General features: G+C 38.1%; 1 protein-coding gene and 1 pseudogene across 1 annotated transcript in view; both read left to right on the top strand.

The window, feature by feature from the left end:
• The window catches only part of HMGCR (3-hydroxy-3-methylglutaryl-CoA reductase), a 103,211-nt gene that overhangs the window by 15,389 nt on the left and 60,794 nt on the right, over positions 1-27,028 (top strand). The window lies entirely within an intron of this gene.
• Positions 281-10,184, top strand: LOC121489196 (annotated as a pseudogene).

Below are 27,028 nucleotides of genomic sequence, written 5' to 3'. Positions count from 1 at the left end.
AATTTTAGTTTATCTGATATAAGGATGGCTACCCCTGTTTTCTTTTGAGGACCATTTGAATGGTAAGTGGTTCTCCAATCTTTTATTTTCAGGCTGTAGGTGTCCTTAGATCTAAAATGAGTCTCTTGTAGACAGCAAATAGATGGGTCCTGCTTTTTTATCCAGTCTGAAACCTGCGTCTTTTGATGGGGTTATTAAGCCCATTCACGTTCAGAGTTACTATTGAAAGAAATGAGTTTAGTGTCATCATGATACCTATTCAGTCCCTGTTTTTGTGGATTATTCCATTGGACTTCTTCTTAAAGGGGTATTTTAAGAGTCCCTCTTAAAATTTCTTGCAGAGCTGGTTTGGTGGTCACATATTCTTTCAGTTTCTGCCTGTCTTGGAAGCTCTTTATCTCTCCTTCTCTTCTGAATGAGAGCCTTGCTGGATAAAGTATTCTTGGCTGCAAGTTTCAAAATATTTAGAAGAAAATATAGAACATCTTTATAATCTAAAGGTAGGGAAGGATTTTATAAACAAGACATTAAAAGCAAAATTCATAAAGGATTGATAAAATTTATTACACAGAAGATTAAGAATTGTCTTCTTTGAAAAGACAAGGAGACAGTAAAAATGGCAATGCACAAATTGGAAAAAGAATATTTGGAGAATATGTAATCTGGAAAGTATATGTTATAATATAATATTATGTTATAATACATACATTACATATGTTATAATATTATATAATGTTATAATATCCAGACTATATAAAGAACTCTTCTATAGCAATAAGAAAAAAAAATCAACCATTCTCATAGAAAAGTGCAAAGGCCATGAACCATCATTTCACACAAGAGGAAACTGGCCAGTGGGTAACACATGAAAAGATGTTCAACTTCATCTGTCATTCAAGAAAAATAACATCAGTTTATATCTATCTAGGTATGTTCTCTTGGAAAATCTTACAAATGTGTATTAGGAGACAAGTATAGAAAATACACCAAAGCCTCATCCATAATTAGCAAAATGTGAGAAATGTTATTACCAGAAGAGTGGATAAATAAATTGTGAGATATTCATACAATAACTACAGTAACAAAAATGAATGAATACAGTTATAAGGTAAATTTCAAAACTATAAAGTGTGGATAAAAAGTAAGGTACGGTAAGAACATTCATTCCTACTTATATAATTTCCAAAGTAAAAGCCAATACTAATCAAAATACATTGCTTAAAGACACATAAGATGAAGTGGCACGGGTAGTAGCACAGTTTCTTCATCCAAATTAATTCTTTTAATCCTTCAAATTCCCACATAAAACGGAAACTAGATGTCAAACCCCAAAACTCATAGATAACATTTACCAGTCAACCAAATGGCAAAGTGTCTCCATGGACCTGAAAACACAAATGAATGGAGATAAACACCCACAGTTGCAAGAGCCATGTGGTAGCAAGATCAGTACAGGAGAAAGCCAAGGGAAAACGGAATGTCTGACAGACCTGAAAACAGGAGAGCCACCAACAGCCAATGGATACTCACTGGAAAGCATGAAGGGCTTTCAGAACATCCACTGAAATGGTGAAGGTGTTGTCCAATGCAACAAGGGGTGAGTATAAGAGTCCTTGGTAAATTCCAGAAACGACTCAAACAGCCAGGCCATGTGAAGTTGTAAAAACAACCAGACAAAGCTTTCTTGCAAAACAAAATTCCATACTGGGGGCAATTGCTGAAAATAGAATAGGAAAGAATGGAGACGCAGTGTATCTCATAAGAATGCAATGCATGTTTTTTTATGTATACATTATGATGATGGGAAAAGTGTATTTTTTGTCTCTTACAGTTGGTTCCAAATAAAAAGTTTGAAAACCATACTGTAGTTGCTTTCCAAAATCTTTGGAATTCTAATCTTTCTTACTCTGCCCTCTGAATTATGTTCCTAAATCTCTCATGTAATGTTTCTACTTAGACTTACCTATGAACATTCAGGCCTGTATTTCTCTAAGTGAGATCCATTAATACTGTAAATCCAAATCACCTGGGGTACTTTATAAAAAGGCCCCTTCCTATGCCTAGGAAATCAATATCTGGTGGGGAGGCTCAGGAATGTGCATATCACACAACTCTCTCCAAGCATGATGTTGGCACACTACAGTTTGAGAAGCTTTAAACCCTGAAAGCTTAGATATGACCCAAATAGGCCCACACATCCGCGAAAGAAGAAGGCACTATCAGATACAGGATAAGGATATTTTTATGGCAGGTGACTGGTGCAGATAGAAAGCAGTGAGGGCGCAGATTGGAAGAAGTGAAGGGGTGTTATTTTCCGGCCTCCTAAACCTAGTTTGGGATACTACAGATTTAAACTGAATCTTGTTCAAGATGAACATATTAGGAGCCTCTTTGTTTCAAGCAATAGGTCCTGATTACAATGGAGATTGGATTTCTACTTGTTCTGGCTTAGATCTACTGGGAGACATGAAAACATATACCCCTCTATTTGGCCGCCTCAGGAAGAGGTCCTGTGATAATCAAGTGTCCTAAGTCTGGAATAAATAGATTTAATGAACCAATGCAGAGATGCCAAGTAGCTTTTTGATACGTCAGTCAAGAAAAGATGCAGAGAACGATGAGCCATTCTACCCTGGGACAAAGAGGGGAAAGAGACATGGTCTCTCCCTCCTCTTCCCATGTTAAGACATCACATTGACTGAATGTAATTTTAAGTCTTTGAGCGGAGGGTGAAGGTGGATGATGGTGTTTTTCTGGAGTCCTTTCATTGGGTTCCTGGTACCTTGTATCAGTGCAGCTTGTATGACCTACCTCACTTAATGACACACAGGTTAGTTTTTAGTAAAGTACTTAAAATGTAGAATTTGTTTTCTTATGTCAACTAGTAAGGCCTAATCACCCAAGAGAAGGGTTCGTTAACTTGTATTTTTAGTAAGCATCCCCTATGATTTTGTAGGAAACTAAACTAAATAGAGAAGCTGTGGAAGAGAATAAGCAATATATTGGTTTTAAATTTCAACATTTATTCAGGTCACAGTGAAGTCAGGTGTCCAAGCTGCCATTGCACCACTCATTTGTACAGTTTGTAACATTTGAGAGTCAAATTATTGCATCATAAAGGAATTGGTTCTGACAGGATTATCTGTATTTGTATTTTTACCTGGTTCCAGCTGATGATGAAACCCACCTTACCCAAGTCACATCAGATAAGAGCAACACTAAAATAATTTCAAGTAGAAGCCCTCTGCTCAGCAGTCCCCAGTAAACTGGGTGAATGACACTCCTGCATCAGTCCAAATCCCTTTCAAAAATTATACAGGGAGTGATCTGGGATGCCTCGCTATTCTATTTATCTGCCTGTGCTACTGACTGAAAGATTCTAGGCCATTACATGACATTGCCTGCAACTATGTGGTTCCACTCCAGGTTTCTGAGGCCTTCTTAGGCCCCACGTATTGGTTGTACGAATCCCTCAACTACAGATGGCATGTCTTCTGTCTTCAACACTTCCCCTATTTATATTTCAGACATTCCAGAGTAACACTGAGGTTACAGTGGCACTGATTCTTTTTTTCCTTCTCTACTTTTCTTCAAATCCTTGGAAAAGGTAAGGTCAGTGCATATTCTACTGATTTTGGAACTACCTCTTCCCAAGAGGCCCTTATACTTCCAGACCAAGCTCTGGTGCCCTAACTTCTTAGGTTGAGGATGAGTTTTTTTCCCAGGAACTTCTGCAATTCTCATGGCCCTCTGCTCTACCACACTAAGACTTACTTGAACCTGCAGGATAAATAGCTTATGCTCCCATTCCAGGGCTACCACTGCATGGCATGTTCTGAAGAAGTTGCAGCCAAGAATATAGGTAGAGTTTGTCTGCAAGCTGTCAGATGGCTAGATTTTAGAAACTCCAGAAGATATTTTTTTGAAATCTTCTAAGATACAGTTATATCTATCTCAATTTATCAAGTAAGAACATGCCAATTACTATACATACAATTCAACCTACTGCAAGGTAGATAATCTGATTTTACAGATTAAGAAAGGAGCTCAAAAAAATCAAGCAACTTGCCCCAAGTCACAGAGATAGTGGGGGAAAGGGAGATTGGAAGGAGACTAGATGTGCTCCCAGGCCCAACTCCACAGTCTATATTCTCCTAAATTCAAGACCTTTTGAAGTAGAAGGGCTTTCAGCAACCAAATCAGTTGAGATCCTAGTGGATCAAGATTGTATTTCACTGTGGTGTTTAAGGAAATGCAGCTAATTAAACCAAATCAGACAGGTGGATTAATCAAAAAGAAATTTCCGACTCAGGTATTTCCCACTGCTTAATTGCTATCAGTTCAATGAAATCACAGGTCTTGATATACTGCAGCACTATTTGGTGGAAATTAATGTAGAGTCTGCTTTGAGGCAAACAGGCTTGTGCAGTGCAAGGCAGAAGGGCCAAGGTGACCATCTGGCTGAATACAGTCAGGCCCATCAGGTGATCCATTTCAAAATATCCATAGGCCCTAACTGACCAGCGGGTTACTTACAACTAGACACAGTTCCCAAAAAAGGGAAGATTCCATATGTCACCATATCTCCTCATCTTCCCCCCCCCTTTAAAAAATGGCCCCCACTCACTGCCTCTTCTCTGCTGTCCTGCTCACAGCTCCTTGACCTGTATTCAATAAAATTCTATCTCCTTTTTTCTGCCTCGGGTGAACTCTCACTGCCTGCACCACTGGCTTCCACCCCATCGTTGCCCCACATTTGGGGGCCCTCAATAGATGGAGAGATAACCCCATTTAGGCACCATAATTAAGTCACCACTTTTGAAAACCTAGAATTCAGATGTTGTGAATGTGAATCATGCTTTAAGTTTCTGTAAGTAGAGTGCAACTTTTCCAATAAGTTTAAACTGATCTGAAACCAAATTGTGTTAAGTGAGAAGGCATAGCTTTCCTTGAACAATGAATATTAGTATATACTTAGTAAAACTATCTTAAAATTCGAGGGCCTAGCAAGCTTCAGTCAAACACAAGGTAATGTTTGGATTCATCTAACAATGAAAAACATTCTCTTCTATAAAACTGTTAATCTAAAAGCTGGAATACACTTTTAAAAAACATTTATGATACTGAGACTTGGGTATATCACAACTGAAAAGAGCTCTGAATTAATATAATCCATAGGTTCTGATGAACCTTGAAATATCATGTGGCAAGGTACTAAAAGGGTAGAAAGACAGGCCACCCCCAAATATTCCACATTGGCATAAAGATTCTTTTGAGCTGAAGGCAAATGAGAAGTAAATACAAGAAAAGCTCTCTGTTCTCCCTCATTTACCTAAAAGCAGGACATAAATTGATAAAGGTGTCCCCGCCCCTTCTTCTAAAACTCTTATGTGTCTTTTTTATTTTTACACTCTAATTTCAGAACACTCTGACACCAGATGTGTGGGAGGCTTTCTCACCAAGAAATTCTCAGACACCAGCTGGGTGTCCTACAATTTAACTCAATTCTGAAATTAACTGGAGGTAGCTTCAGATCCCATAGGTTAAGGGCTTAGTCCTGCAACACATTCTTCAAACGTCAGTCACAAGTCCAGGTTGTTACCTGTACTTCTGACCAATAGGCTACAAATTGAAGGTTCTCACAAACCCCTCCTTAGTTTAAATCTTTCACTAGTATGGCTCACAGAACTCAGGAAAACAGTTTACTTGCTAGAGTACTGCTTTATTATAAAATATTGGAACTCAGGATTAACCAAGTGGAAGAGAGTCATAGGGCAAGGTACGTGGGAAGGGGCTCAACTTTCATGCGCTGTCCAAGGGAGCCACCCTTCTAGCACCTCCATGTATTTAGCAACCCTGGAAGCTCTCTGAACCTCATCATTTAGGATCTTTATGGAGGTTTAATTACACAGGCATCATTGAGTGAATCATTGGCTGTTTGTAATTGATTGAACCTCCAGCCCCTCTCTACTCTCTTTTGGTCAAGAGATGGGGCTAAATGTTCCAACTCTCTAGTCACAAGGTTGATTCCTGTGGGCAATTAGTCACCATCCTATTGGTATCTAGGGACTTTCCAAAAGTCACCTGATTAACATAAGCTCAGGTGTAGTTGATGAGCCTTATTTATGAATAACAAAATACACTTTCACCTTAATCACTCTGGAGCTATTTGAGGACAAAAGACCAAATATTATGACAAATGATGTTTCTATTGCTCTAGTAACTTAGGAAATTACAAGGATTTGGGGAGCTGTGGGCCAAGAATGGTGGTCAAAGACCAAACTATATATTTTTTTATTATGTCACATTGTCACTCCTCTTTACCAAGAAGGACACAAGTTAATAATCAAAGACAACTTTAGACCCTTATCAGCCCAGAGTCTGCACAGGTATCTACATAATAAATTTTACTAATTAGTTCCTCTCTTCCATTGACTCCCTCAATATTTACCTTCCCACAATTTGCCATCCTAGAAACTCAATTTTTTTCTTTTGTCATTTCTCTAACAATTTACTGTTCTTTTGTTAAGATGCTACATAAACTCAAAGGTCTAACCAGCCCTTTGAGTTACTCATCACTGAGTTCTCCCACAATGTCCGTGAAATTCTATTTTTCTCTTGATAATCTTTTATCAGTCTAATTTGCAGAGCCTCAGTTAAAGAACCTAGAAGAGTAGAGGGAAAAAATTTTGTTTCCTCTCCTACAATATTGTCGATACAAACTGAACAAGCCTTTTAGACTCTCTAAAAGAAAGAAAGAGAGTTTTATTTGAGCTCAAGTTAGAATAACTCCCCAGGAAACATGGTCTTAACAGGGAAGAAAGTGTTCCAGAGAATGAACAGTTTTTGAGAAGTATATACTTTTTTACATCTCATAAAAGCTAAAAAATTATAGATTAACATATAGATAGGAATCACAAGTTTTAACATCAAGGAACTCAAAGAGTAGAAGCATTAAACAATACCTTAAGAACAAGATGATTTTCCTTTAGACTACTCATTTACAAAGCTTGGCAGGCCATAGACCAGGCTTTTGGTTTAAACAAAGTTTATGTACAGTCAGCTGACTTAGAAAGAAATCCAAAATGGCTTCCCTTATATTCAGGCCGTTAGACAGGTTTTCTCTCATCAGTATAAGATTTAGACTGTTTTAAATATGAGAATGCAATTTTTATATTGCCCCCTTTATGCACAAGAAAAATGAAATTCAAATATTAATGCTTCACATCCTGCAGAGATTTGAAGATTATGCCACTAGCCACACTTACTTACTTTCCCAGTTCTCAAGGAAAGAGATTCATTTTTTCAGTTACTGATGATGAGGGTTCTAGGTTTCAGGGACTACTTAGAGAGAGTCAACAGTTTAAAAGACAGAACCTGAGGGAAACAAAAAATAAAAAGAGAAAATTTCCTTAAGCCTAATAAGGAAAAGCAGCAAAATGAGGTAGGATGCTCCATGAGTATAGATATGTGGTTTTATTTACAAGGGCAATCTTGGCATGCCTTGCTTCAGAACAGTCTTCATTAAAATTTGCTAAGACGGTAGATCTTATGTTACGATTTAAAAAAAAATCAATTAATTCCCACAGTCTCTGGCTTTTTGCTCAGCTGCAGTGGTTTCTTTTTGCCCACCTTCTCTGCCTCTTCTCATCCTTTATAACTATGTTTATGAACATACCCTGACAGGGAAAACTGAATTTTTTTTTTTGTGGGAGATCTTGGAAAGATTATGAAGAAACAGTCAGTCAGTGGTCAGTGGCAAAACATAATGGCTCAGATAAAACCATTCTACACAGAATGGCAAAGTGCAACTCCTCTCCAGCTGTACTTGGGATTTTGGCAGCTCTTAGAACTGGATATGCTATGAGTCAACAAAACTCAAAGACAACCTACAGAATGGGAGAAGATATTTGCAAATGACGTGTCAGATAAAGGGCTACTTTCCAAGATCTATAAAGAATTTATTAAACTCAACAGCAAAGAAACAAACAATCCAATCATGAAATAGGCAAAAGACATGAAGAGAAATCTCACAGAGGAAGACATAGACATGGCCAACAAACACATGAGAAAATGCTCTGCATCACTGGCCATCAGGGAAATACAAATCAAAACCACAATTAGATCCCACCTCACACCAGTGAGAATGGGGAAAATTAACAAGGCAGGAAACCACAACTGTTGGAGAGGATATGGAGAAAGGGGAACCCTCTTGCACTGTTGGTGGGAATGTGAACTGGTGCAGCCACTCTGGAAAACTGTGTGGAGGTTCCTCAAAGAGTTAAAAATAGATCTGCCCTACGACCCAGCAATTGCACTGCTGGAGATTTACCCCAAAGATATGCAGGATGCAGTGAAACCCTGGGACACCTGCACCCTGATGTTTATAGCAGCAATGTCCACAACAGCCAAACTGTGGAAGGAGCCTCGGTGGGCTGCCTCCATCGACAGATGATGGATAAAGAAGCTGTGGTCTGTATATACAATGGGATATTAGCCATTAGAAACGACAAATACCCACCATTTGCTTCAACATGGATGGAACTGGAGGGTATTATGCTGAGTGAATTAAGTCAATCGGAGAAGGACAAAAATTATATGGTCTCATTCATTTGGGGAATATAAAAAATAGTGAAAAGGAATAAAGGGGAAAGGAGAAAGAATGAGTGGGTAATATCAGGGAGGGAGACAGAACATGAGAGACTCCTAACTCTGGGAAACGAACTAGGGGTGGTGGAAGAGGAGGTGGACGGGCGGTGGGGGTGACTGCGTGATGGGCACTGAGGGGGGCACATGATGGGATGAGCACTGGGTGTTATTCTATATGTTGGCAAATTGAACACCAATAAAAAATAAATTTATAATAAAAAAATAAAAATATTCTGTATCTTAAAAAAAAAACTGGATATGCTTGTTCCAGTAAAACTGAAATGACTTTAGTGCAAGACTTGATTGTATCTCCAGAAAACATCATTTACATAAGTCCTTGCAAGCAAGTGTCTCAAATAAAGTATGCAGTGAAAATTGGAGTGATTCTCATGACATGTGACAATGAAGTCGCACTGAAGAAAATTGCATGTAATCACCCTAATGCCAACATCTTACTACATATTGCAGCAGAAGACAATATTGGGGGCAAAGAGGGTAAGTTAAAGTTTGGCACTACCCTGAAGAACTGTAGGCATCTCTTGGAATGTGCTAAGGAACTTGATGTCCAAATAATTGGGGTTAAATTTCATATTTCAAGCGCTTGCAAAGAATCTCAAGTATCTGTACACGCTCTACCTGATGCTGAATGTGTATTTGACATGGCTGGAGAATTTGGCTTCACAAGGAACATGTTAGATATTGACAGAGGCTTCACAGGAACTGAATTTCAGTTGGAAAAGGTTAATCATGTTATCACCCCTTTGTTGGATGTCTACTTTCCTGAAGGATCTGGCATTAAGATAATCTCAGAACCTGGAAGCTACTATGTGTCTTCTGAGTTTATACTTGCAATTAATATCATTGCAAAGAAAGTTGTTGAAGGGATCCCTTGGCTCAGTGGTTTAGCACCTGCCTTCAGCCCAGGGCATTATCCTGGAGTCCTGGATCGAGTCCCACATCAGGCTCCCTGCATTCCCTGCATGGAGCCTGCTTCTCCTTCTGCCTCTGTCTCTGCCTCTCTCTCTGTCTCTCATGAATAAATAAATAAAATCTATTTTAAAAAAGAAAGTTGTTGAAAATGATAAATTTTCCTCTGGAGTAGAAAAAAGCAGAAGTGATGCACCAGCCTTCATGTATATATGAATGATGGTGTTTATGGTTCTTTTGCAAGTAAACTGTCTGAGGACTTAAATACCGTTCCAGAGGTTCATAAGAAATACAAGGAAGATGAGCCTCTGTTTACAGGCAGCCTTTGGGGTCCATCCTGTGATGAGCTTGATCAAATTGTGGAAAGCTGTCTTCTTCCTGAGCTGAATGTGGGAGATTGGCTTACCTTTGATAACAGGGGATCAGATTCTCTCCATGAAACATCTGCTTTTAATGATTTTCAGAGGCCACCTGTTTACTACATGATGTCATTTAGTGATTGGTATGAGATGCAAGATGCTGGACTTACTTCAGACACAATAATGAAGAACTTCTTTGTGCCTTGCATTCAGCCAAGTCAAGAAGATAGCTTTTCCTCTGAAGCTTAAACAGGCATTAATGCTTCTTGAGATCTGAAGTTGCAGGTTAAGCTTGCCTGGTCTACATTCCAGTGTGAAACAAATTCAAACAATCTTACGATGTTAATTCTCTTGGAGACAAAATCTATTAATAATAGCTATTTGGGACCAGACGAAATCAGCTTCCATCTATAATTCATCGGGGGGTAATCGGGAAATTTAGATAAAGTATCCAGATTTAAAATTACCAGTTTGTCCTACCCCTTAACCATTTAAAATAAAATATGCCTCAAAATGGATGACAATGGAGATGGAAGCCCATTAAATGGGTTCCCCACCAAATCATTCACATACAAGTACAGTTTTTATACTAAGGATTCATGTTAAAAAGTCTTGTAAAGTTAAATGTCTTTCACCCAGATATATCAAATGTCAGAGGAAGACTAGTGTGACTTCATTAGATATGTTTAGTGTATTTACAATGTATAAATTTGTGCTTTGAACTGTAGTTTAATAAATGTAAAATTGCATCATAGTATTTGTGGTATTTGACCTAATGTAGCCCTTGTATGATTGCAATGAAATTTTGTGTAGATTTTACTGTTTTTTTTTTCAGGCTAAAACTTTGGGAAAGGGGTTTGCTAAGCAAAGGTAGTTTTGAAATTTTTGCTTTCAAGGTTTTTTTTTTTTCTTTTATACCCCATTTAAGTTTAGTTTGGCTCAGTACTTTTTTTTCAATTATTTAAATAGTAATTTAAGTAAAATAGTAAATCATTCTGAAGTTCAGATTCATGGAGAGTTGATGTGCGGTAAGCACGATGTTTAACAATTTTAACCCCAAAAATATTAATTCTGTATAAGCCAATTGTAATAATTAACAGGTGTTTCTGTATAGATAGGATGCATAGAATACCTTAGTAAATCTTTGAATTACAAATCTTTTGGCTGAAATGGAAGATTCTATTAAAAACTTTGGATAAACTTGGGGGGGGATAAAATCGTAGAGAATTCTGCAGTGCACTAAAACTTAGAGAAGGGCTACATCTATATCCAGAAACCTGATGCTCTTTTGCAGGGAATATTATTTAAACTGAGAGTTGTAGGGGGTGGGGTGAAGCACACCTGTTCTCAATTTCTTTTTTTTTTAAGATTTATTTATTTATATTTATTTATGATAGACATAGAAAGAGAGAGGCAGAGTCACAGGCAGAGGGAGAGGCAGGCTCCATGCCGGGAGCCCGACGCAGGACTCGATCCCGGAACTCCAGGATCGCGCCCTGGGCCAAAGGCAGGTGCTAAACCGCTGAGCCACCCAGGGATCCCCCTGTTCTCAATTTCTTAATTGCAATGATTTCAAACTCTAGGAGTTCTTGTTTTAGTTATGCTTAGTTTATTATTTCCCATTTGTTCAGCTTAGTAATTTTAATTTCTCTCGTACTAAAATTTTGTGACTGGGGGAAGGGAGTTAGCGTTACTAACCTGACAGTTGTTGCCAGGAGTTTGCCATTTCTTATTGTTGTTCATTGCTAGTATATTAGTAATCCTAGACCTCAGAATTACAATAGTGATCAAATAACATAAACAACAGGGGTCATTTTTTCCTAACTTACTCTATGTTCAGATGTGGAATTTCTTCTCCCAAAAGGAAATGTGACTTCACTTTGACACCAAGGGACAGAAAATTCTGGCTGTGCTGCGTAGGAGAAGTTTAGGATGCACTTAACACCTGGTTTTTACACCTTGATTTCAAGGTGGAAAGAAATTGATCATGAATCTCTAATAAATTTCAATCTAAACCAGTAGGTGCTTAAGATTTTTTTATTTGATTGATGCCCATTTGAACTTCATGGGTTCTAATAATTAAATTTAAGGCCCCAGTCCATTGTCATCTGTAATTACCCTTGGACTTTACCAAGGTGTAATACAGGGTTTTATGCAAAGTTCCAAGCTACATACAACTTTTCTAAACCGTAATAAAGAGGAGGAATTATTCTCAGCCTCCTTTACATGTTGTGCTTTGTGGTCCAGAAATGACCGACCTTTTAGAAAATGGTACAACTTTGAGTCTTTGGCTTGACTCTACAGCTCTGAGCTTCATGGCATGTCAATTTGCCATGTCAACTTTGCCATAGTCATAGGACAGTTGTTCTATGTATGACAGCTCAGAGTTGCAAATATCACATGTGAATGAGACGGTAACTTTGAGAAATGTCTGTATTGTATTCGAAGACTGTTCGCTATAAATCTGAAATTTGAACTTGATGTAGTTCAATTTGGTATGCTAAAAAGTACTGAATTAATGTAACAAATCTTTTTTTTTTGCAATATTGTAATCTCAGTTCAGAATTTAACTGAAAATATAAAACCCAAATGATTCTATATAGTAAAATAAACTGTAAAGGTAATTTGTGTGGGATTCTGAATATATACGATAAAATGTTTGTATTCCTCCTTAAAAATAATTAAGTAAAATAATAATAATAATAATAATAATAATAATAATAATAATAAAGAGAACAGAAGGAAACTTAGAGGCAATGTATATGTTTAATGCATAGATTGAAGCAATGGTTTTATGGCTATATACTTATCTTTAAACTCATCAAATTGTATACATTAAAAATGTATAGCTTCTTGCATGTCAGTCATACTTCAATAGCAATAATTATAAAAAAAGAACAATAGTCATCACATGGTTTTGGCATATGTCTCAAGTCCCACTTTGAGGCTTGCTTGGTCTCTGATAACACGGTAAGTTGGCAACCTCCCTGTTCCTGAACCCCTAACAACAATATCCAAACCCCAACATTACGTTCCCCAGAACATATGGAAACCAAAGAAAAGGCGCAGAGTGTGTGTGGCTAGAAACCCGGATGAGTGGGAATTTCTTATATACACCTATACTTGTCAGAGAAGAATGCGCTGAAAGATCCTGAAATCCACTAAGCTAGGGTTATATTAATAATATGATTTAACATTAATATTATCATGATATGCTCAAAATTGATCAATAACTACCATTGAAGTGGTAACTGAGGTGTTTATTGATCACTTAAACTAATTAGATTTTTTCTCTTCCTTACTCCTTTATATTATGAAAAACTACCACACATCATATTTTTATCATCTTTATCATTAAGAAAATTTTATGATACATAATTATGTAGTTCACTATTGAAATAATATAGTAATGGAGTTTAAATGGCTAGAGTGCAGAGTAATGGAGAGGATACAGGGATCTAGGTGCCTAAAGTTGACAATATCTTCAAAGGAAAGAGGCAAAAAGAGCTAGGCCATCATATTTTCTTCCAAGTTGTTCAACATGAGTCATCAAGATTATCCCAGAGACAGGAACCCAGAGCAGAAGCACTGTCATGGGGGAAAAAAAAACTATGCATTCAACTGAAATGTCTCAAAAAGGAGGAGAAAATGTCAAGACTTTCTCTAATCTAGGTAAAACAACAAAAAGCAAGAGAAAGAAAGTCGTAACACAAACAAGCATGCAGTTGAAACTGTTAAAGACCAAGTAACTTCTCCTTTCCTCCAAATACAAAAAAAAAAAAAAATTACCTAAGAAACAAAGAACCAACAGAGTTTCTGAGACCAATTATGTCTCACCTGAAGTCAGAGAGAATACTGAGCAGATCAAGAAGCAAAAGCTTAAGAGAATAAAGGATGACTTGACCCACTGCCCCTGCTAGAAATGGGTGGTCTCACGGAAGTCATGGGAGAGTGATGAGACACTGTCATTATTTCCTTCTCAGCCCTCCTATTGTTTTGAAAGCTCTAGTTGACAAGAAGCTCTGATACTATTTGCCCAAGCTTCCTCTCAATTTCCCCCTGATTTTTGGCTTGGGACATAGTCAGCAATACAGCATAGCATCTGAAAACCTGGAATGGGCCTGTTTTTGGTAGGACCAAAGGTCACTTCAGGAATCTGTCTAATCCTAGTATTTTTGTTGACTTTTTTGAAATGCGATATTCAGCACAGTGAGCAATAGACAAGAAAAGGGGGAAAGCATAACACAAATAATCATGCTGTCCAATGGGGGTACTTCCTGCCCTAGATTGTTTACTTACTCCTCCAGAGTAAGGTTCTTTGGCGTTTATTTAGGCCTGTATTTGCTTCTCTGGCTGCCTGATCTCACTCTGGTTCTGAGGAGAAAAGTGTTCTATTAAAACATGGGCTTTCCTCCTTTGGGTCTCAGTTTCCTCATCTATAAATTAGGTGTGAAAAATGCATGCCTGACCACCTCCCAAAATGGTTGTGAGACTTAAAAGAAGATAAGTTTACTTTGGGACTTGAGGGAGCCCAATTAAAGACATCCCTTAGTCATGCTATGAATAATTGAGAAATAAGACAGATGAGTATGTCCTATAGAAAACTACAATACCACATTTATTAGTGATAAAGCTAATGACTGCCTCCTGGCTGACACCTTGATTGCAACACTGTGAAACAAACTGAGGCAGAGGTCAGAAATGTGGCACTGGCTTCATCAGAGGAGGTAACACCTGCCCTGCCTATATCACCCAAGGTATTGTTTGCAAAAGCAATTCTGTTCAGTACTGAACAGTACTGAACAGTACTGAAAAGTACAGGGAAGTTACAAACAGCTGAAGTGAGAACTAAGCTTAGAGCCAATGTACCTGTGAACAAAAAAAAAAGTTGTGCAACTGTAGCAAATCCATTGGCCTGTATCAAACAGGTACAGTCACATTTAAAGGTGCATGCTGAGGTAGCCAAACATAATAAGAGGTTCCGTTCTTCCCTCCAAATGCTGAGGAACACTAATAGGACCCAGTACACAATCCACACTAACGTTGCAATCTCCTCCACTCTGCAACTTCTTGTATCCTGAGAAAGTCCCAGAATTTCTTGTACACGTAACTTCCAAACCCTGTTTTTAAGCCTAGTTCTAAATAACTTTTATTTTCCCTCTCCCCACTGCACCTGTGTTCTTTCCCAATAAGTAAGAATCCTTTTTTGTCTGTTTGTTTTGTTTTGATGGGGAAGGAGGTGGAAAAGAACTAAAGAACACTAGGTTATCCTTTGCCACAGGCTAACAGTGAAATGTTAATAATTTTTAATTTTGGCAGGAACACTGACACCTTCCCCTGCTTCCATTATGGATAAGTGTGTACATCATGTCTTACAGTTAGGGGAAAATTTTGTGCCTGAGAATAAACTAAAACAAACAGACAAATGAGGATACCCTGTCTAGATCTTGAAGCCTGAGACTTTCCTGTAAGTTACTCACTATTAAAATAACTTCATTCATTCCTGACTTTTGCAGATCTGATGCATAAAGCTATGTGACTGTGCTAGTTACTAAGTTATTCTCTCTCAGCTCCAAACCACCCTTCAATATCCTACTTTGTGATGCATGTCTGGAACTCAACAAATCACATTTTTGCAATGGCCAGCTCATGCCTCCTCCTCAGAGAAGTGGATTCTAGCTCCAAATGAATTACTCTCTGAATTCAGAGACAGCATTGCCAACCAAACAATATCCCTTCCTCAGAGGTCTGAGTTTCACCTCCGTGGGATCTTCCTCCAAACTTCTACGTTTAAGTAATTCTTTTATTTTGCTTCCACGGTCTGAGGAAGAATGACTGCTTCTATGATACTTAAGTGTTCTGGTTTTGCCTTTTATGTTGCTTATTTAACAACTTTATGCCTGGTTACCAATCCTTTATATTGGGTTATTTTTGTTAAAGTAACTGGTGTGGTTTCTTTCTCCTGACTGGGGCCTGATAAATATAGAAATTTGTCTCAGGAATGGTCCTAGAAAACGGATCCTCAAAGAGGATTTGAGGATTGGTTGAGTCATATCCTTGAACTGAAATGCATTGCTGAGCTCCCTATTTACAAATGGGAAGTGGAATGTCAGTAAGCCATAGTACTTTATGTACTTTGTAACATTTCTATTACAAAGTTAATTGCTTTGTAACAAACTAACAGTAACAAACTAACAGATAGTTGGTGATCTAGGCTTTCCATATTATTCTCCTCAAAATTCTTCCAGTATGTGCCCACCATCTGACTCTACAACCACTCCTGCATCTTCAAGTATGTGTCATGGAATCATCCCACATCCGGTACCATAATCTAACTTCAACAACATACATTTATTACCTCACAGTTTTTGTGTATAAGGAGTTTGAGCACTGCATGGGTGGGTCCTTTCCCAAGTCATGTGGTTATCAGCAGAATTAAGTCGATTGTAGGACTGCAACCCACATTTTTTTTGCTAGCTATCAGCTGGGGAACACTCTCAGCTTCTAGAGGTCACCCAAAACTCCTTGCCACCCGACACTCTAATTGGCCCTCTTAATGTCTTCAAAGCCAATGAGGGAGAGTCTCTCTAGTCTGTTAAGATGGAGTCTTATATAATTGATCATAGAGATAACATCACATCACCTTTGGCACATTCTATTGATTAGAAGCAAGTGGTGGGTTTCACTACTACATAGGGTAAGGAATTATACAATGGTGTGACTCATGGCAGGGAAGATCATCTGAGAGTGTGTCTACTACAGTGTGTGCAGTGACACCACAGGCCACATATTATCAACTATGATCGATACTGTTACAGCAGTAATGATGACTATAAGGACATGGTGATGAATGGATTTTTTTTTAGTGCATAGGGATAATTACAGATGGAAAATGAACTCAAGCCTTTAAGCACTCAACTCACATCATAGTCATAGAACCAGAGAGTTTCTGTGGTAGCCCTAAATTTTTTATTTCTTATAGCTACAAAATCTCTCAAGTAAAAGTTAGGACATTGACTGAGAAAGAGTGAGATCCCAAAACTTGGAATGGGCACATCTTTTTGGATTAAAATGAAGGAATGTTCTTTAATTTTTTAAAAACATTTTATTTATTTATTCATGAGAGACACACAGAGAGAGGCAGAGACAGTTGGGACATTTGGCATCCCAATATTATTTAATTCTTAAGTCCCACCTTGCAGAATGGGTAGGTTGCTCTTCTTTGTCTGAGTAGGCTAGTACCTCCCTGCTCCAATCATCTGTAATAATTTTACCTGAAGCAGTTGCCCAGTAAGGGGATGCCCATCTCTTCAAGATCTGACCACTGATCCATGTTGCCACAAGACCCATAACTAGAGTAATCAGATTGCTTCAAGGAGATAAGTACAAAGTTTGACACAGGAAGAAACAGACTACACTCTAAAATACTCGCAGGGGCACCTGAGTGGCTCAGTGAGCATCTGCCTTCAGCCCAGGGCATGATCCTGGGGTTCCAGGATCGAGTCCCACCTCGGGCTCCCTGAATGGAGCCTGCTTCTCCTTCTGCCTGTGTCTCTGCCTCTCTCTGTGTGTCTCTCATGAATAGATAAATAAAATCTTTTAAAAAGAATTAAAAATAAAGTAATTGCAAAATTTTGCTAATTTATATTGGCAGAAACCTGGTGAATATGCATATGAATGGGTTCTAAGGATATTTGAGTAAAGGGGATAAAATTTAGCTCTAGACAGGCCAAATGTATTGATAAAGATGTACTTACCAGTGGTTTTAGATTTAATGAGTTGACAATAATACACTTTTATTTTTATCTGGCAGGATTAGCAGCCCTGCCTTGGGGAAATGACAGATCATCTGCTTTTTGCCCAGATTAGCAGAAATCTTGATTGTCTTGGAGTCTATAAAACATTACACTGGTCGTACCACACTAATTACATTTATTGGTCTAATGACCAGAAGTAGCAAGTTCTTAGTTGTCTTAATAAGGGGTATGGGGTCGGAGGATTCCACTCTCTTATTCCCATCAAGTGCGATGCCAAGCAATACCGGGCTATTCCTCACATTATTCTTGCCTTCTGACCAAAGGCATAATTGTTTGATTTTAATAAGGGATACTTGGACCCCATTACTTTATAGGGGCCTGCTACCTCAGTAAATTTCCTGGGAATCCGATGGTCTTGAACATGTCAACATATTCTTTCGAAGGTAGGGGATCCCTGGGTGGCGCAGCGGTTTAGTGCCTGCTTTTGGCCCAGGGCGCGATTCTGGAGACCTGGAATCGAATCCCACGTCGGGCTTCCGGTGCATGGAGCCTGCTTCTCCCTCTGCCTATGTCTCTGCCTCTCTCTCTCTGTGTGTGACTATCATTAAAAAAAAAAAAAAAATTCTTTCGAAGGTAGACTACAAGTTGCTGCCCCTTACCCTGCCTGTTCCTAAAGGAAGCAGAATGCTTGGTGGGCCTTTTTTATGGCAGAGGCAACATCATCACACTGACTGTTACATAGGGTTATTTAGCAAGTAACTGGAAAGATTACCAATTGTTGTTGTTTTACTTTACTTCTCTGTGATTTAAGTTGACTTAAGTGTCAAGGCCCCATTTTAGCTGAGAGCAGAAAACTTAAACTTATTGACTCAAGCTTTTTAATTTCATCTTAAATTGCTTATAGAAACAGAGATAGGAAGCAGGGAACATTCTTCTGCTCTTGTGTTACTAAGCTCATCTCATTTTTCATTTGTTTTATTTTAACTGACAGTTTTGACTGGGTAGCAAGTATAGGCTACAGTGCAGTGTGCTATTCCATTTAGGTATTATGACCAAACTACTAAAGACCAATGATACTCCAAGTGTGTAAGGCATGTATATATGAAGCCTATTGTAAGCTCATACTCTCAGCATTTGGGAGCAGTTTATTATTATCCCATTTTAGAACAATGTTAATCTGAAGTTAAATAACTTGTTCAAGGACAGACAGTTGGAAAGCTGAAGAACCAATGCATGTGCCCATGCTCTCTGAATTAACCAACATGGCAATATTGCCTTTAGTAGTAAACACATGGTACTTCAATTATAGCACTTACCTTGTTCAAATCTATGCTTAATATTCTCACTGAATTATAAATTAAGTAATGCTAAGTTATTGTTTCTTGGCATCCCCAAGCCACTCTACAGAGTGCCACACAGAATGGGTGTATATTAAATGTTTATAGGATTTCACAGACGTATCTCTGCTCATGGTCACAGGATATGTTGAACTGACAATCAATGGGAATCACATAAGGCTTTTTCCTTCCAAACCCAAACCCAAAGTCAAAGAATCTTCTAAGTTACATTAGAAGTACAGCATCTGGGATCCCTGGGTGGCGCAGCGGTTTGGCGCCTGCCTTTGGCCCAGGGCGCGATCCTGGAGACCCGGGATCGAATCCCACATCAGGCTCCCGGTGCATGGAGCCTGCTTCTCCCTCTGCCTGTGTCTCTGCCTCTCTCTCTCTCTCTCTGTATGACTATCATAAGTAAATAAAAAAAAAAAAAAGTACAGCATCTGTGTACTCATGACTATTATTTTTCTCTGTTGCTCCATGCTTTCCTTATGAAATCTTCTTTATAACTTGCCAAAATAAAAATGCCTTTCCTGTATCAGCAAAAACATATTCTGAGTCTTTTGACCACAATAAGATAGAAATTGTATGACCAAATGACAGAGATCTGTTATAGAGTTTCAGTCTCTTATTTCCAAGAAGTGCAATGCCAAGCAATACCCAGATATTCCTCACATTGTTGTTGCCCTCTGACTGAAGATGTAATTCTTCAATTTTTGAATTGTCTTAGACCTTAAAGCTAGTGGTGATATAATTGACTCCTGTAAGCATAATCTGGCAACCATATATACTAAGAGCAAAGAGGTATGCAATGACAAAGTTTAACTGCAGGCACAAACTATGGGCCCATGTGATATTCAAACATAATCCTTTTTTTTTTTTTTTTTTTTGGTCATATTCAGGACACCGAGGTTCAAGCTCTTCCCTACTTCTTTTTAACATGAGGTATAACCTTTCAACAAAGGAGTATTTATCAGGGAATTTGCCAGCATTACTACCTAGCCATCAGTGTAGATAAGAAAAGTGACATAGACTTTGACAGGCTTTGCTTAAGAACAATAGATGACGCTAATCTATTTGCTCTTCAGGAGACTATAAAATGATGACCAGTTGATGTCAGAGGGTTGTAGGCTCCATGTAGTAGATTTTCCCAAGTCCTCTATAACATTTGTCAACTACAAAATTAGAGCACATGTCTCAAGACATTAAGATTGTCTTTTGGTCTCTGTATATATGTATCACTTGTTAGGATATTCAGTACTCTATCCCACATATCTGGCCTTCCCAAAATCTCTGGGGAATTCTAGACTCCTGTTGTGATACATGCTTGGCTCATTCATTCATTTAGCATGCAGTTTTGAGAGCTTAGATTGTGGAAGACACTACTAAGTCCTATTATAAAATAGATTATAAATGGTAGACAAAGCAGACAAGGCCCCTGTCCTTGAGGAACATGGAGTTTAGTAGAAGAGCAGGAAATTAGAAAAGCGATGGTGCTATGATAAAGGAAGCACAGGGTGCTGTGGGGGTTAATCCAGTCTAACTAGGTAAGAGCAGCTTACCTAGTAGAGGTGATGTCTAAATGGACACCTGAAGGATAAATTAGTCCTCATCATATGAAAAGGAGATAGTGGGGGTAGGAGGTGGGAGGTACTCTGTAGGTAGAAATGAAAGAATATTGAAGACAAGGAAGTGTGAGAGAGGAAAGAAAATAGTTGGATTGGGCTACAATGTGGGAGGGTAGATGGGGTAAGAATTGAGGCTGAAGAAGAAAACTGAGTTAACAAGATCAAACGCTCCCAGGACATAGAATAAGAAAAGCACTAACAAGTGTCTGTGGGGCTTTTTAACAAGTAAGTGAGAGCAATCTCAGGGTAGTAGTAGGGGACAAAGACTGGGTAGCAATGGATTGAACAATAAATTATCTGAGGTGCAGAAATGGAGCCCATTCATGAAATTTGTTTATGGGAACTCCCTCTCATAAGGAGAGTGTGTGGGAAGAAAATGTGGGGTTAAGGGAAGAGATATATATGTGTTTTACAATGGTAACATGTTTTATACTTGTATATGTTACATCTGTATATTTATGTGTATGTATTGTATCTGTATAAGCAATTGTCTTTTTTCCATCACTGCCCCAATCTGCCTAGTACCCAGTCTCCCCAAAAATATGATCAATAACTGTTACTGGTTTATGTATCCTTTCAAAGTTTTTTATGCACATATTAGAGAAGATTCATTGTATTTCTCCTTATTTAACACAAAATACAGCATACATACTCTATAGAGTTTTCTGCATTTTCTTTTTTCAAATATCTCTTGTAACTCTTTTCATAACAGTACATTGAGAGGCCTTATAAATTTTAAAAGATGGAGAGTATTCCATCGTATGGATGCACCAAATTTCCTTAACTAATCCCCTATTGATGGACATATTTTACTATTGTGAATAATACTACAGTGTATATCACTTTGCCCATATGAAAGCAAGGCCACTGTTGGCGTATCAGTGCTGTCTTAGTTAACCTTGCATTACTCTCTACTTCAGAGACACTGAGACAAGGACTTGGGTGCAGTTAGTTTAATGAAATGTAATCGCAGGACACAGGAGTAAGGGAACAGAGAGATCAAGATAGGGGAGAAGAATAAGTCAATATTAGGGTGTATTTTAGACGAGATCGGGCGCGTTCAGGGTGGTATGGCCGTAGACTAGGGTGTATTTTAGAAGTTCCTAGGACCTCCTAAGAAGTGTACAGAGCACCGCAGAATCGTTCATAGAAGGACAGAAGGACAGTACTTTCATGCATTGCCTTCCATGCCCCACTGGATCAAGGTTGCCCCTTCTCTCACACTTTAAGGACTAATTTTATCCTAAGGAAAGAAAGCTCAAATAAGTCTACCGTCAACAGAGATGAGGCTGAGGTCATAAACTGTCCACTGCAATGTGACTGAGATGTGGCTGAAGTATGTGATGTGGTTACTAGAAGAAACATCAATTATATTTGCCTTTGTGAAAATTAGAAAAAGGTGTTCCATCCAGGCTGAGGCAATCTTGCATTCTCATAGCATCTCCGTGCTAATGTTGAAAAGGCTCCTTTTTGGGACACCTGCTAATGTTGAAAAGGCTCCTTTTTGGGACAACTCAGTGGTTGAGCATCTGCCTTTGGCTCAGGGTGTGATCCTGGAGTCCCAGGATTGAATCCCACACCCGGCTCCCTGCATGGAACCTGTGTCTACCTCTGCCGGTGTCTCTGCTTCTCTCTCTGTCTCTCATGAATAAATAAATTTAAAAAAATTTTTAAATGAAAAGGCTCCTTTCTCTAAGCTCTTCTTACCTATGCCCCAGTGCCAAGGTGTTCAGTTAACGAGGAGAAGACAGACTGGATTTCAGCAGCTTGACCTAAAGATACTCAAACATGAACAACATGCATAATAGTACAGTGTGCTCCGGGGTACACGTGTGTCAAGAGGATATGTTCCTCAGAATGAGTCAGAGGTATAATCAGGGTTCTTTCCCTGACTTAGTTTCCTCACACGTTTGCAGTGATAAATGCTTAGCTAGACTTGAGGGGGCTCCACTGCCAATCCTGGGCCACTCTTTCTGTACTTCCTCCTTTCTGATACTTTGCTCACAAATTCTATCTGCCCTGGGCCTTTCATGTTCCAAACTCTATTCCCCAACTCAGGGAGACCTCTGGGCTCTGCCTGGGTTTCTCTGGCCTGAAATCTCTCCAGTTGTTGAGCTTAGACACTCAGAAGGTTTGCTTTGCTTAGTTCCTATCTCTCCCAGACAACTGTTCTTTGCTACTTGTTGATAGCCAATCTCTTCCAAATCATTATTTCATACATTTGGTCTGAACTTACAGTTATCTAAGGTATGAAGGTAATTACAGTACCAATTACTCCTTCTTGCCCAGAAATGGGATGCGTTTCTTTTCTTTTTTTTTTTTTTATTTTATTTACTTATGATAGTCATACAGAGAGAGAGAAAGGCAGAGACATAGGCAGAGGGAGAAGCAGGCTCCATGCACCGGGAGCCCGATGTGGGATTTGATCCCGGGTCTTGAGGATCGCGCCCTGGGCCAAAGGCAGGCGCCAAACTGCTGCGCCACCCAGGGATCCCTGGGATTCATTTCTAATCTTAATAAATACTTCCATGCAGGCTGTACCAATTTCTTTTTTTTTTTTTAATATTTTATGTATTTATTCATGAGAGACACAGAGAGAGATCTGAAGAGACACAGGCAGAGAGAGAAGCGGGCTCCATGCAGGAAGCCGGATGTGGGACTCGATCCCAGGTCTCCAGGATCACGCCCTGGGCCGAAGGCAGGTGCTCAACCGCTGAGCCTGTCCCAGGCTGTACCAATTTCTACTCCTAGTTGGAGCACTAGTTGCAGCAGCTCTTAAGTGCCTGTGTTCACTTGCCAGACACAAGACAGAATGTTATGGGTGAAAATGGTACCTTACAGTAGCTTTAATATACATTTATCTTACTGTATGTGACATTTAGACTCTTTTAAGATATTTAAGAACCATTTGCATTTCCTTTCCTATAAACTCTTTATTCATATTCTTTACCCATTCTTGCTGGGTTGGTGGTATTTCCTTAATGATATAGTGAGGTCCATTGCTTCAAAGGGTCACATCGCAAGTGAAACTCACAGCAAGTCAAAGGATAATGCTGCCATTATGATGCATCCTATACCACTGGTGTTCTATTTATGAAGTACCATCATATTTTAGATTTTATCTTAGTATTACTCAAGCAGAATACAAAACTGAAAAAAAACTTGCTAGTAGCTACAATAATATTCTCAACACATGAGAACACACACATGTCAACATATTTTGAAGGTAGAACTTCAAAGACAGGTACATGTACTGCTATCTGTAAGTGCATTGAGGTAGGGACCAGATCTTATATTTATAGTTCAAGTTACTGGAATATTTTAGTTTATTTATTTACTTATTTATAAATGTAAAATAAATATGTGCTCTCTCTTAAAAAGGATTTTCTGATATGCCACCCAGCCACTGATACAATGGCAGAAATCCTAGACTTTCCTTTTATTTTTATAACTCTCTCTTCTGCCTTCCTTCTTTAGACTGTATTTTCTTCCTTCACAATATGCTCACTTTCCTTATAGTAAGTCTATTTCTTTTAATCCCCTGAGGAAAGTTTTACTATGTTTTCTTTTTTATCACAAAGAATTTGCTTTTACCAGAGAACTTGAAAGCAATGTACTTTTTAAAAAACATTATTGTTATTAAGGTAAAATATAAATATGGTGAAGTCCATACATCTTAAATGTATGATTTGATGGATGTTCCTAAATGTATTTTCTGGGCCCTGGATACTTTTGCATTCATGTGCCCCTTTCTTTATAAAAAATGTTAAAAATTATATTTTATGATTGTGTTGGAGGAACAACCAATATGATCCAAAATACATGCATTATTGCTATATTCATTTTATATTTCTAATTTTAAAAGAAATTAAAATGAAACTATTTTCCTGGTCCCTAAAAATCTTGTGTGTCCTAGGCACTGTGTCTAGTATAGAAGTCATCTCTGTGTACACACTGTGTCACCATCCCCCTATCAAGGTATAGAATATTTCTATTACCTCAGAAAGTTTTCTTGTGCTTCCTTCCCGTTGGTCCCCATGCCCAAAGGCAACCACTCTTCTGATTTCTATTACCATATTCTTGAGCTTTATATAAATATAATCATAGTTTGTGATTATATTACACTTTATTGTAATGTAATGTATATATTGTAATGTAATATAGTCTTTTATATATCATTTCCTTCATCAACAAAGTATTTTTATATTATGATCCATCCATATTATTGTGTGCATTAGTATTTCACTCTTTTTTTATTGCTTCATTTCATAATAAGCAGAATGTGCTCTCCTATAAACGGACATTTGGGTTGTTTCTAGTTTTAGGGTACCATGCGTAAAACTGCTATGAACGTTTTTGTAAAAGTCTTTTTGTAGACATTAAGTTTTTGTTTTTCTTGAAAAATCACCTAGGAATGTAAACACCACGTTTGAGGGATGGAAAGTATAGAGGTATTGCTTAATTTATAAGAAACTGCCAAACTGATTTCCAAAGTAGTTTTACCATTTATGCTAACAGCAGCAATGTATGAGAGTCATGTTGTTCCATGCCAAGATTTGCTCCGTCTTTTTAATTGTAAACATCCTTATGGGTACAAAATGGCACTATATTGTGCAATTCTTTCCCTGAAATTTTAAAGACAAGTAACAAAAAATTAAGTTTATACTGTTCCATCCAATGTGTAACTTGAAAATACCTTTTCAGACTTATCTTTGTTCTTTCTTCTCACCAATAACTAATCGCTCTTTTTCTCCTTAATTGTTATCCATCAGCCCATCCCCTAAATTTTAGCCATAGGAATCATCAGATCATTGTCTCTTTAACAGCTTCAGGAAAGCAGATAGGAGCAAAATCTAGAGTGTTATTGTTTGGATATCCCATATTAAGCTGTCCTCATCTTTTCATAAAGAGAACAATCCACTCACTACAGCAATAGTTAGCAATGTAAATTTTACTGGTTATTTCATACGAGAGATAGATGAAGGGATTTATATTGCATAGCTCACAGAATTTTCTAGAAAATTCCTCATGAGGCTTGTCCTTAATCTTTTTTTTTTCTCAACTAGTAGCCACTAGCTCTCCTTCTTATTCAGCTTTTCACTCTAGTCTACATATTCCATTTGCTCATGAATACTAGTGCTGTATTCAGTTTGAGAGGGGTCATCATATTGAGGAGAATAAGAAGCCATAGACCTAGAAGGCAATGAGGGATTATGCATACAAAAATATATGTACATATATGTTCTGCTACACTGATTTTCTTTCTTTCTTTTCTTTCTGAATTACTTTTGGTGGCCTGATTACTTAATACAAACAACACTTTCTTTGACAAAACAGTAGGGTCATCAAGGAGTAGTCTGCCTGTCAAATTTCATAAACAGATCTTGCCAAAACCACTACTACCACTATTACCACATATACAAACCTTACTGTTGTTGCTATTAAATTGTTTGGAGGGCAGCCCTGGTGGCCCAGTGGTCTAGCTCCACCTTCAGCCCAGGGTGTGATCCTGAAGACCCAGGATGGAGTCCCACGTCGGGCTCCCTGCATGGAGCCTGCTTCTCCCTCTGCCTGTGTCTCTGCCTCACTCCCTCTCTGTGCCTCTCATGAATAAATAAATAAAATCTTTTAAAAAAAATCTTTAAAAAATAAAATAAATAAATTGTTTGGAAATCTGCTAGAATGTCATTTTCTCTTAACCTCTACACTACACAGCTATGAATGGTTGCTGTGCTGTATCATCATGGGGATGCATGGTTCTTTGGAATGCATTGTAGCTGTCCCCTCCAACATAGCAGGGAAAGTCATAACCTTTATGGATGTTTATAATAAGCTAAGTAATGACAACTTACATTAATAGCCCACCATGGGAAAAATATGCGACACCAAAGAGTTTTGTAGTTTCCTCTTGAAATCTGTAGATGAGAAAATACACCTGCATGGAGTTCAAAATTACGTAAGAAGATACGGCAGAGGGAGAAGCAGAATAAAGGAGAGACAGATTGGATTTAGCTGGAAGCTCTCTATCACTTTAGGGTATTATGGTTTATCTTCATTTTACTATTTTTTTAAAATCCAAAAAAAAAAAAAAAAGGTATGTGTGTGTGTGTTGCCTTAATATCTTGGTTTTAAAATTGCTATTGCTTCAACTTGTACAACTAAAAGGAAATCTTGAGTAATCCAACCATCAATTTTTGGTTGAGTAATAAAAGCTATTATATGGAGTCTTTGATTGCAATCCTGGGCACATAGTGTTCTCTCTCCCCTGTTATTAATACTATATTTATTGAGCATTTATTATGAACTAAACAGGGATGATACAGATAATAGTTCTTGTCTGAGTTCTGTGACACACAGGTAAGCCAATTATTGTA

The sequence above is a fragment of the Vulpes lagopus genome, chromosome 4, assembly GCF_018345385.1.
Source record: "Vulpes lagopus strain Blue_001 chromosome 4, ASM1834538v1, whole genome shotgun sequence".
Taxonomy (NCBI): Eukaryota; Metazoa; Chordata; class Mammalia; order Carnivora; family Canidae; genus Vulpes; species Vulpes lagopus.
Note: the sequence above shows the minus strand (reverse complement) of the source record. Positions and strands in the feature narration are given on the sequence as shown.